Source organism: Thalassophryne amazonica, chromosome 11 (assembly GCF_902500255.1).
Source record: "Thalassophryne amazonica chromosome 11, fThaAma1.1, whole genome shotgun sequence".
Taxonomy (NCBI): Eukaryota; Metazoa; Chordata; class Actinopteri; order Batrachoidiformes; family Batrachoididae; genus Thalassophryne; species Thalassophryne amazonica.
Genome location: NC_047113.1, coordinates 75,719,659 through 75,731,688, shown reverse-complemented (window position 1 = coordinate 75,731,688; position 12,030 = coordinate 75,719,659).

Here is a 12,030-nt window from a genome sequence, read left to right as displayed (position 1 = left end):
TGAAAGTTAGAAAAGGAAATCAGAAAAGCTATCTGGGACCTCAGAAAGCCCATCTGCAATTATTGTTTGATCTCCAAAATCAGTCTGTGCGAGCGAAATTATGTTCAGTATGAGTGTTGTCATTAGTGCCACTTCGAAAATTAAATTCATGATAAGTAATTTATCCTAAACTTATGATCTGTTGTTTTTTCAAACTTATGCATAAACAAATCTTGAGAAAAAAAATACAGTATGCGATAGTTAATAATTATTAAGAGCCTGTTCTTTCATATTTATGAATACATTTTACCACATTGCAGTTGTTTTTGTTGTGAAAGTGATGTGACATGGACCCACAACAGGGGGCGGTAATGAACGGACAATGGATAAGCCAAAAGTAACAATTTAATGTTGTGAATCGCACAACGACGTACAGACAATAACAATATGGTGGACTGTCAATCATACACCAGGTGACGTGTGGGCAGGCTCGACGATAGAAGACGCCTGGCGAGAGAAGAGCTGGATCCCCACACAGCTTCCACCACCAACGGAGCAGAAGAACACCGGAGCCGCCAAGCCCTGCGCCCCAGGTGGCCGCTGTCTTCAGCAGTCAGACCCGGTACTGCTGGCAGAAAACAGAGACAGTCCTGATGAGTATGAGTTCGCACAATCAGTACTCCCACAGTCAGTGTTCAGTAAAGGAGGGAGAACCTCCACCTCCAATCACACACTCGTGCAGCTCCTGTTTAACCACTTATCTTGGTTTGGGGTGTGAGGCGAAGCCGTCGCTGATCACACCAAACGCCAATCCACAGATAAGGCAGAACACCACAGGATAACGGCTGCAAAAGAAGTTCAGGTTATCACTCAATGATTTGAGTCAGCAGAGAAAGTTACCTGAATGTTAGCTGATTTCTCGGCGGGGAGGTGGAGTTGCAGTCCGGCCTTTATGGTGGTGGTGATGAGTTGTGGATGAGTGACAGCTGGTACGGATGATGAGTGACAGCTGTCACTCCTGGTTGCTCCGACGCCCTCTCGTGCTTGAAGCCCGCACTTCAAGCAGGGCGCCATCTTGTGGTGGTGGGCCAGCAGTACCTCCTCTTCAGCGGCCCACACAACAGGACCCCCCCCTCAACGGGCGCCTCCTGGCGCCCGACCAGGCTTGTCCAGGTGCCGCCGGTAGAAGTCGGCCAGGAGGGCCGGGTCCAGGATGAAGCTCCTCTTCACCCAGGAGCGTTCTTCGGGTCCATACCCCTCCCAGTCCACCAAATACTGGAACCCCCGGCCCTTCCGACGGACATCCAGGAGCCGGCGCACGGTCCAAGCCGGTATCAAATCAATGGCACAATCGTACGGACGGTGCGGGGGCAGCGTGAATGCCAGATCCTTGCTGAAGACGTCAGCAAGGTCGTGGTACTCAGCCGGCACCGCCGCCAGATTGGGGGGGACTAAAACCTCCTCCTTAGCTGTCACACCGGGTGGAACCGAGGATCCTAAACACTCCCGGTGGCAGGTTTCGCTCCACTGAACCACAACCCCAGACGGCCAATCAATCCGGGGATTGTGTTTAACACCCATGGAAACCCAAAATCACTCGGGAGGTAGAAGGTGTTACATAAAACACAATCTCCTCCCTGTGATTCCCAGACACCACCAATGTCACTGGCTGAGTCTGGTGTGTGATTAGTGGAAGAAGGGTGCCATCTAGTGCCCGCACCGACAATGGTGACAGTAAGGCCACTAGAGGGAGCCCAACCTCCTTTGCCCATCTGCTATCCAGCAGATTCCCCTCCGACCCCGTGTCCACCAGTGCTGGGGTGTGAAGGGTTAGATCCCCACTCAGGATCGTGACTGGGATACGTGCAGATCGTCGGGGTCTCCCCATGTGGGTGTTGTGACCCACCCTTAGCCCAGTCTCTAAGGACGAGTGCTGCTGTTTTGACCGTTTGGGGAATTCTCTCTGTGTGTGCTCGGTAGAGCTGCAGAGAAAACACTCTCCACGGATCAGCCTCCTTTGTCTCTGATCTGATTGCTTTTTGGCCCTGCTCGTTTCCCTAGCAACGTCAGCAGGGGAGCTGTCGTCACGTGGAGAGCCCTGGCAGCGGAGCGTGGGGAAGTCGGCTCCCTTCGGACCCGGGAGGAAGAGGGACGGCTTGTGCCTGACCACGCCCCTCGTCTCGCTCCCGTCGGTGTTCTGTTAATCGGTTGTCTAACCGTATAACCAGGTCGATAAGCCCATCTAAATCCCGCGGCTCGTCCTTCGCCACCAAGTGCTCCTTAAGGACCAGAGACAGTCTGTTTACAAAGGCGGCGCGGAGCGCAACAGCATTCCAGCCGGCTCGCGCTGCCGCGATGCGGAAGTCGACTGCATACTTCGCTGCGCTCCGACGCCCCTGCCGTATCGACAGCAGCACACTTGAAGCGGTCTCGCCTCTATGAGGGTGGTCGAACACCTGTCGGAACTCCCTCACAAACATTATAAACCGTTAGGAGCCGTGAATTCTGCTCCCAAAGCGCCGTAGCCCAGGCGCGTGCCTCTCCCCACAACAGGGGGCGGTAATGAACGGACAATGGATAAGCCAAAAGTAACAATTTAATGTTGTGAATCGCACAACGACGTACAGACAATAACAATATGGTGGACTGTCAATCATAGTCAGCAGAGAAAGTTACCTGAATGGTAGCTGATTTCTCGGCGGGGAGGCGGAGTTGCAGTCCGGCCTTTATGGTGGTGGTGATGAGTCGTGGATGAGTGACAGCTGGTACGGATGATGAGTGACAGCTGTCACTCCTGGTTGCTCCAACGCCCTCTCGTGCTTGAAGCCCGCACTTCAAGCAGGGCGCCATCTTGTGGTGGTGGGCCAGCAGTACCTCCTCTTCAGCGGCCCACACAACAGTTTTTTTTAATAAAAACTCAACCTATCATTCTTTTTGAGTTCTACACGTGGTGATACCTTATTTACACCAGGATGTTAATAAAATCAATGCTGGCTATTCTCAGATTAAATATTATATCCACAGTTTCAAATTGCATAAGTCAAATGGTGTCCAGTTTATGGTCTTCTCAAAACATTAAAATTACTGTTCTGGATGCTCAGAATGCATCTGAGCTTATCTAGAAACCATTGGCTAAAGTGGCCCCCAGACCCCCGGCCTATGGGCTTCAGCCCTGCAGGCCTCGCACTTTGTCCCCACCTGTTTCAAGTTCTAAATTGCGCCCTTGGGTAGGAGGAGCTTATCGCTGTCTCCGAAAAAACAAACATGGCGCCGAAAGAGCCGCACAAGTAAAGCGGCTTTCATTACAAATTACGCTGTTTAGAAAGTTATAACTTGCCAAAAAATTTTACAGGCAGTTGTCTATGACAACAATGTGTATGCTGCTGGATGCATGTTGCATATATTGTCATTCTGAAGAATATCGTAACGTCGCTCGTGTGCTGAGGCGTTATAATGCATATACACACAAACGCTACGATAAGGTCCCCGTTCTTACCCAGTGCATAGCTCAGACAACTCCAGCAGGTGTTCTTTCAACAAATGTGTCAACTCTGGATATCAGAAAAAGAAGATAAATTTGACATGCCACACAATGTATATGGATATGTGAATTTTTTTTTTACAGTCTAAAAGATGTGAATTAAATATCAGGCTGAAACCAAAGGTTGACCATTATTGTTTTTTATGTCATTGTTTTCTTTGTTTTACAGTCATTCTGAGCCTTTCATATGTGAACATTTCACAAAAACTGTCATATTACTGTATGTAAAATTGCAGATTGTAGCCGAGCCCACTGCAATGACCTTGACCTTGTCATTTAAAAAAAAAAAAACTTCATTTGTTAAATTGCCAAAGTTTTAGGAAATGATACTAAAATTTTAGTGTGAAATTTTTGTCAAGACAACAGTGTGTCACATCCTGTCACAAAACACTGCAGAATAAATTCACTTCAATTCAATTCAAACCTTTATTTAACCAGGAAAACCTCATTGAGATTGAAAATCTCTTTTCCAAGAGAGTCCTGGCCAAGACAGGCAGCAAAAGAGACAAAGTTAAAACAAACAAAAGAGCAAACAGGATAAACATACATTGTGAAACATGTTATTAAAAATAAACATCATGTGATCATCTGTCCAATCATCTACAGACTGATGTTTCAGCCTCCAAGTCTTGTTGGATGTAAATGTGATGAGTTTATTTCGTATAATAAACGTCATCAGTACACCAGCAAAGAGGCACATTCCTGTCAACATCACTCTGTTTGTTCTTTGCTCCCGCCAGTTCCTTCTGATATTTCTTCTTTTTTCTTCCAGTTCTTTGATTCGTTCTTTCTGGTTTTTCAATTCATTCTGATCGTTCTCTACTTTTGTTTCCAGTTCTCTGATCAGTTCTTCTTGATCTTGCAGTTGCTTCTGATTCTTCTCTTCTTTTCCTCCAATTGTTTGATGTGTTTTTTGTGGTCATTCTGCTCCTTCAGATAATTTGCCTCTTTTTCTCCAATTCTGTGATGATTTTGTTCTGGTTTTTCAGTTCATTCTCAAACTTCTCTTTGTTGTTTCCAATTCTTGAAGACAACGTTCTTTCTGGGCTTTCAGTTCATTCCTGAATCGTTCCTCCTTTGCTGTCAACTCCTCTACAAATCGTTCCTCCGTTGCTCTGAAACTTTCATTCCTTGCCTCCAGGTCTTCAAAATTCCTTTTCAGGGATTCCAGCTCTTTCCTGATGTTGCCCTTCTGACTTTGGAGCTCCTTACAGCTCTCCTCCTTGGCTGCCAATACTTCAATAAACCTGTCCTCCTTCAGTCTGAATCTTTCATCGCTGGCTTGCAGCTCCTTTTTGAAGACTCTTCTCTTGGCTGCCAACTTCTTTCTGAATGTCTTCTCTTTAGCTTTCAGCTTCTTCTCAAACTCATCCTTCTGTCCTTCGAGGTTCTGCTTCAAGCTTTCCTCCTTTTCCGCCATGTCTTTTATAAAACAGTCCTCTTTCCATCTCAGAGTTTCTTTACTGGCCTCCAGCTCCTTTTCAAAAGACCTTCTCTGGGCAGCCAACTCCTCCCTGAATCTTTCCTCCTGAAATGCCAGCTCCCTCTGAATCTGTGCTCCTCAGCTTCCTGCTCTTTCTGGAAGTTGTCCTTCTGGTTTTGAAGCTCCTTCTTAAACAGCTCCTCCTTGGCTGCCATCTCTTGCAGAAAACTGCTCTCCTTCCAGGTGTAACTTTCACTGTTGGCCTCCAGCAACTTTTCAAAATGTATCTTCTGGGCAGCCAACTCCTCCCTGAATCTCCCCTCCTGGACAGCCAACTCCTCCCTGAATTTCTGCTCCTCAGCTTCCCTCTCTTTCTGGAAGTTCTCCTTCTGGCTTTCTATCTCCTGCCTAAAACTTTGCTCCTTGGCTTCCATCTCTTCCACAAAACATTGTTCCTTGGTTTGTAAACTTTCATTTTTGGCCTCCACCTCCTTCTGAAAGTGCCTCTTCTGGGCAGCCAGCTCCTCCCTGAAACCCTCATTCTGGGCTCCCAGCACCTCGTTGAAATGCATCTCCTGGGCTGCCAGCTCCTGAGTTTCTTGAAGTACATTTTTGATCCAGCCACAGGAGTCTCCCCAAACTGACTGATGCTGTCTGTGTTTGTTTGCTCCTTGGGTTGGTTGCTGTGGTCTGTGGAGGAACTGGAGGCTGAGATGTGACCAGATGTTCATCCTCCATCACATTCAGTCCGTAATGCTCCATCCAGCTGACCTGAAATATAACAGCAAAAGTCAGCATTCACATTTAGATTTGTTAGGAAAGAAAAAAAATACATTTGAGTTCAGTTTAAATCAACAACTTTTTAACAAAATATCAACAATCAAATGAACTACATGAGAAAAACTCACCACTTTCTTTGTCAGATACATTTTAATTTGTGTCAAGAAATTTTTTAGGATTGAAGGCTGAGAATAAAATGTCTACTGTTGCTCTGCTCACTGCTGTGGTGAAATAACACTCTCAACTGTGCACACACTGATCTTTGTGACACATGAGATATTGCTTTGGCCTTTGTGACATCATCAGTTGAGTTTGTCAGTCCAGAAGGTTTATGAACACAGCAACATGAATTTGTGGCATATGATTGTGTTTTCTTGAACTTTGTGATGTCATCAACTGATTTCACGTCCATTCGTGTGGCTTTTAAATTTTAATAGTTTTAAATTAATTACAGCACGAATTAGGACTCAGACCCCTAAAATGTGAGTGTGTGTCAGTGAGTCCAGAAGGATTATGAACACAATAAAGATCAATATGCACATGAATTTTTACATGAGTGTTTCTATCACTATGAAAATAAACAGATTTGATTTATTATTACGATCTTGTCATGATGGTAAATAATGTTGTGCTGCCACCTAGTGGCAGACAACACAAACAGTTTCACAGATTCTTGGAAATTAATCAACAATCAATAACCTTTTATTAAATATCAACAAATCAAAGTAACTAAATGTGAAAAACTTACCACTTCTTTGTTAGATACATTTTAATTCCAGATGATAAACTTCCTGGTTTAGTTGACAACAAACTCTAATGGTGCTCTGCTCGCTGCTGTGGTGAGAGTCACACTGTCAACACTGTCAACAGTGCACACACTGAGCCTTTGTGACACAGGAGCTTTGCTGATGTGATGTGCATTCTTGGGCTTTATGACGTCATCAAGTGAGTTCATGTCCAATCACTTGTCTTTGTAATTGTAACAGCAATGCAGTTTCAAATTAGTATTTATGGCATTAATTAGGGCTCAGACCCATAAAATGTGAGTGTGTAAGTGTCAGTTAGTCTACAAGGTTTATGAACACATGAATACACACAGGAATTTAGCATGAGTGTTTGTGTCACTGTGAAAATAAACAGATTTGACTTTTTAATTGTGTCTTCATGGTAAATAATCTTGTGCTGCCACCTAGTGACAGACAACCATAAACAGTTGCACAGATTTGAAGAAATGTATTTAAAGTACATTTCTAAACGGTAAAGTCTGTTTCTGTGTTTGGGAAGTGTGGACAAGAGGCCAAAGTGAATCAGACATCATCACTGACAAACATCTTCAAAAGATCCATTTTCACTGGTGCAAATATTTTTGGCAGAATTTTCTGCATAATTTGGATCCAATCAGTGGTTTTATGATAAAGTCCATCTGACTCTTATCAGTTTATCTTTCCCCACTCATAAAATGCATCACAACTGGCAATAGTACACGTGTGTTTGTACAGTAAGTCAGGTGCACGTTTTTAATTTGTAATTCAAATGTACTTTCACTCATTTTGCACCCTGATTGTAAGAATTGAAAATTTGTTCAGAAATAAAGGGCAATGAACCACATTTGTATCATAAGAATATTTCCAGATGTCAACAAAAACAAACAAAATTATTTCATAAAGTCAAATGAAAACGTTTAGATTTTTTGGTGGGGGGAACTGATTGCGAGCACTACATTAACCGACCACTAGATGGCAGACGGTGATAATCCGCTGTTTTGTGCTGCAAAAAGTTTCGTTTGTGCTGCTTTAGTTTTCGAGATATTAACGATTCTTTATAGGTCAACCAGGGGGTCACCAAGCCCCCCGTGACTGCTTAAAATGGCTCCAAAATGGACAAAAAAACGGTGTCAATCGTTGTGCTGTTTTGTGCTGTAAAAAGTTTCGTTTGTGCTGCTTTAGTTTTCGAGATATTAACGATTCTTTTATAGGTCACCAGGGGTCACCCAGCCCCCCGTGACGCTTAAAATGGCTCCAAAATGGACAAAAACGGTGTCAATCGTTTGTGCTGTTTTGTGCTGTAAAAAGTTTCGTTTGTGCTGCTTTAGTTTTCGAGATATTAACGATTCTTTTATAGGTCAACCAGGGTCACCCAGCCCCCCGTGACGCTTAAAATGGCTCCAAAATGGACAAAAACGGTGTCAATCGTTTGTGCTGTTTTGTGCTGTAAAAATTTCGTTTGTGTGCCTTTAGTTTTCGAGATATTAACGATTCTTTTATAGGTCAACCAGGGGTCACCCAGCCCCCCGTGACGCTTAAAAATGGCTCCAAATGGACAAAAACGGTGTCAATCGTTTGTGCTAGTTTTGTGCTGTAAAAATTGTCGTTTGTGTGCTTTAGTTTTCGAGATATTAACGATTCTTTTATAGGTCAACCAGGGGTCACCCAGCCCCCCGTGACGCTTAAAATGGCTCCAAAATGGACAAAAAAAGGTGTCAATCGTTTGTGCTGTTTTGTGGCTGTAAAAAGTTCGTTTTGCTGTTACTGTTAATAAGATATTCGCTATTTTATTTTTGGCCGATGACATCATTCATCATTCATACGTTTATTCAAGCGCCATAAATGCAAGAAAACATTGTTATTTTTATTCCTCTGCAGTGTCTTGCCTTAAATAATTTATGTTTAAGATTTCGAATGCCTCTGGTTCTGAGATAATCAATGTTCTCGAAATAATGTCTTTAGGTATTATAATTATGTATATATGTGTCTGTAAATATTGTATATAAGGCTTTTGAAGTCTAATATGGTGTTGTTAAATTTGATTTTTTAAATGTTTTGAAAAAATATGCTTTTACCTGCACAAGTTATAGAATATTTTGTTAGTTCATCAGATTATTTTAATCTTTGTTACAATTGTATAGTTGGAGATTCCATGGAAAATATAACATTGGTCTTAAATATTGTTCTTTGTGATCTTAAACTGTTGGACCTTAAAGTGGACCTTTCCAATCTTGCAGAAACACGTGTTCAAGTGTGGTTTTCAAGCAAACAACCTACTAATAAATATAACAATGAAGACTACATAAATGAAATGAAAATTAATACAGTATTGGGGTTGCTATAGTAGTAAATTAATAAAATTGACGTACTTACTGTGTTCTGAAGCTAGAAACATTGATAATAAAAAAAAGGGAATGTCTGATGCAAAAGAAATCAACAAAATATTTATGAAAATATGCAACGCGATTAGCTTGATCTTTAATTTAGCGGGAAATGCCGCAATGTGTATTGGTGCCATCTGGTGATGTCTTTATAACATTTGCATCTTCAATTTCACTTAAACTTCAATTTTATCAGACTGACAAGGACTACTACTAAAAAGAACAACAGTACACAGATGCATTTTAATTTTCCATTTTTTATTAAAATATTGCCTTTAGCTGACACGACGTCACCGGATGCAGATTTTTTTTAGTTAGCCCCATGTTTAATCAATGAGGATTTTAACATGCCAAATATTCAAGCTAGCAGGAATTTATAAGTGTCCTGATTGTACAGGGGGATGGATATATTTACCTGTAGTGACACTGCACTTTATTGGGTTGTCCATGGCTCTTTTTTAATTAATACTTTTAATAAATATGCTATAATTACCAGAATAGTCACCGCACAAAGCAAGAGAAATGGAATGCATATATTTTATGTAGTTTTTCTTTTTTAAATGAGGTATATACAATATTACAGACACATATATACATAATTATAATACCTAAAGACATTATTTCGACAACATTGATTATCTCAGAGACCAGAGGCATTTGAAATCTTAAACATAAATTATTTAAGGCAAGACATTGCAGAGGAATAAAAATAAAAGGTTTTCTTGCATTTATGGCGCTTGAATAAACGTATGAATGAATGACGTCATCGGCCAAAAATAAAATAGCTAATATCTTATTAACAGTAACAGCACAAACGAAACGTTTTACATCACAAAACAGCACAAACGAAGCACAAAACGATTGACACCGTTTTTGTCCATTTTGGAGCCATTTTAAGCATCACAGGGGGCTGGGTGACCCTGGTTGACCTATAAAAGAATCGTTAATATCTCAAAAACTAAAGCAGCACAAACGAAACTTTTTGCAGCACAAAACGGCACAAACGGAGCACAAATGATTGACATAGTTTTTGTTTCGATGTGCGTTTGGTGGGGGGCCAACTTCACGGAGGTCCGGTATCACGTGGGGAAAAAAGGTGGATATTTTCCTCGGTGGCTGCAGGAGGGTTCACAGCCCGCAGAGGGGCTGTGATCTAAAGCGGTTCTGTTTGGCTCATCACACCCAGGAAACTGTGTCAAACTAACACCATCTTACAGGCAACATGCAGCCTTTTGTTCATAAAACTTTTTCATTGTCGTTAAACAGGCTCTTTCAAAATGCTTATGAAGTTTGTCTGCTTTCATCCATTGCAGTGTTTTTTTCGCAGTAATTAAAGACGCGCCATTAAATGTGTCAAACATACGGCCGCTTTTCACGCCACAATAGAGCCTTAAAAAAAGTGTGTAAAAAAAAAAAAAAACGTAGTTCGCACAGAACGTGTCAAATACACGATCACGGTTGGGCAAATCAGGGAAGAAAGAAGAAATTATATTTATCTCCCCAATATTGTATTTATTTATTTTAACTTTGTGTTATTGTTCTGCATTTTCTATCTGCAAATTTTCTGTTCAAGCCAGGCGTCAGTCAGCATGGCTTTTTTTTTTAAATAAATGCCATTTTTGAACATCCTCTGTTTTGTGGAGATAAACATGTATTTATAATATATAACTGTTGTCTTGCATGAATTGCACACAATCCTGTCAGTGTATATTTATTTATATGTCCATACACTGAAATATACCCAAAAATGTTGTGAAATGTGCACAACGGTATACAGATACGATCTTAGACAACAGTCAGTTAAACAGTCGGTGACCGTGTGGGCAGGCTCGAGGATAGGAGAAGCCTGTCCAGAGAAGAGCCGGGCCCCCACACGATTTCCACTGCAGCGGAGACCTGAAAAACACCGGAGCCGCCAAGTCCTGAGTCCCCAGGTGGCACCGCCTCCAAGCTGTCGGATCGGGGTACTGCTGGCAGGAAGCACAAATAGATCAAGTGGGTGTGTGCACACCCAGCAAACAGTTCAGCACAGACAGTCAAAGTCCCTTCTGGTGGAAAACCTCCACCTCCTGAACACAGATATTCAGAGTACGTGTAGATCCTTTGAAACACTCAAGTTTTGGATTGAGGAGCGGGAACGCCCGACTCCTCCAAACGTCCACAAATCAGCAACCAGCTATGTGTTTACAAAAAGGTTTCAGCTGCAAAGACTCAGAAGCAAAGAACATACAACTACGGCTCAGATTGTAAAGACGTTACAACTGGCAAGGTTTAGCTGTAAAAAGGTGAGCATACGGCACTGAACGGCTGAGAGTTTACCTGTCGGATAAGACGATTTCTCGGCAGGGATGTGACATCTCTGCCAGGCTTTTATGGTGGGCTGATGAGGGGTGATGAATGACAGCTGTTGTGATGACTGACAGCTGTCTGAAGGTGTTCCAGGGAGGCGGCTGCGCCCTCTGGTGCCTGAAGCCCGCTTTCAGGCAGGGCGCCCTCTGGTGTTGGGCCAGCAGTACCTCCTCTTCTGGCAGCCCACATAACATAAATTCCGACTGTTCTGTATGCCACCACAGAGCAGTCGGAATTACACATTCAAAAAATGGTTGAAATGCTAAATTTCAGCATTAATTCAATTGCATCCACATATGTATTGATTTGTTTTTTCTTTTTCATTTTAACATCACTGGTGGTGCTTTACAGAGGCAAAATTAAAAAAATTATGTTACTGGTGTGCCTGACTATTAATAGTTGGGAGTTTATTTATTATTCATTAATTCGTTCTTCAATAGTAAGCCAATTAGTTACATAGTTAATATGTACCTTGGCACAGCTTGTAAGTTTGTTTTTGCGTTCTGATTGCAGATGTCAGACTCAACTTCAGAATTAAGTTTTGTTGGAAGCTATTTCCAGCCTCCAGAGGTGAGACCACCAGTGCCAAGGAAGCCAGAGGTACATTATCCATCATGACTTTTGGTATCCATCCACTTTTGTTCCTGTTCACTTCTGTTCATTATATATATATATATATATAATATATATATAATATATATATATATATATATATCCTTCAGAAAACTTGCAACTAATAAGTAATGAGGTAATAAGGTAATAAGTAATAAGGTAACGAGTAATCTAACTTGGTTACTCGTAAAATTGAGCAAT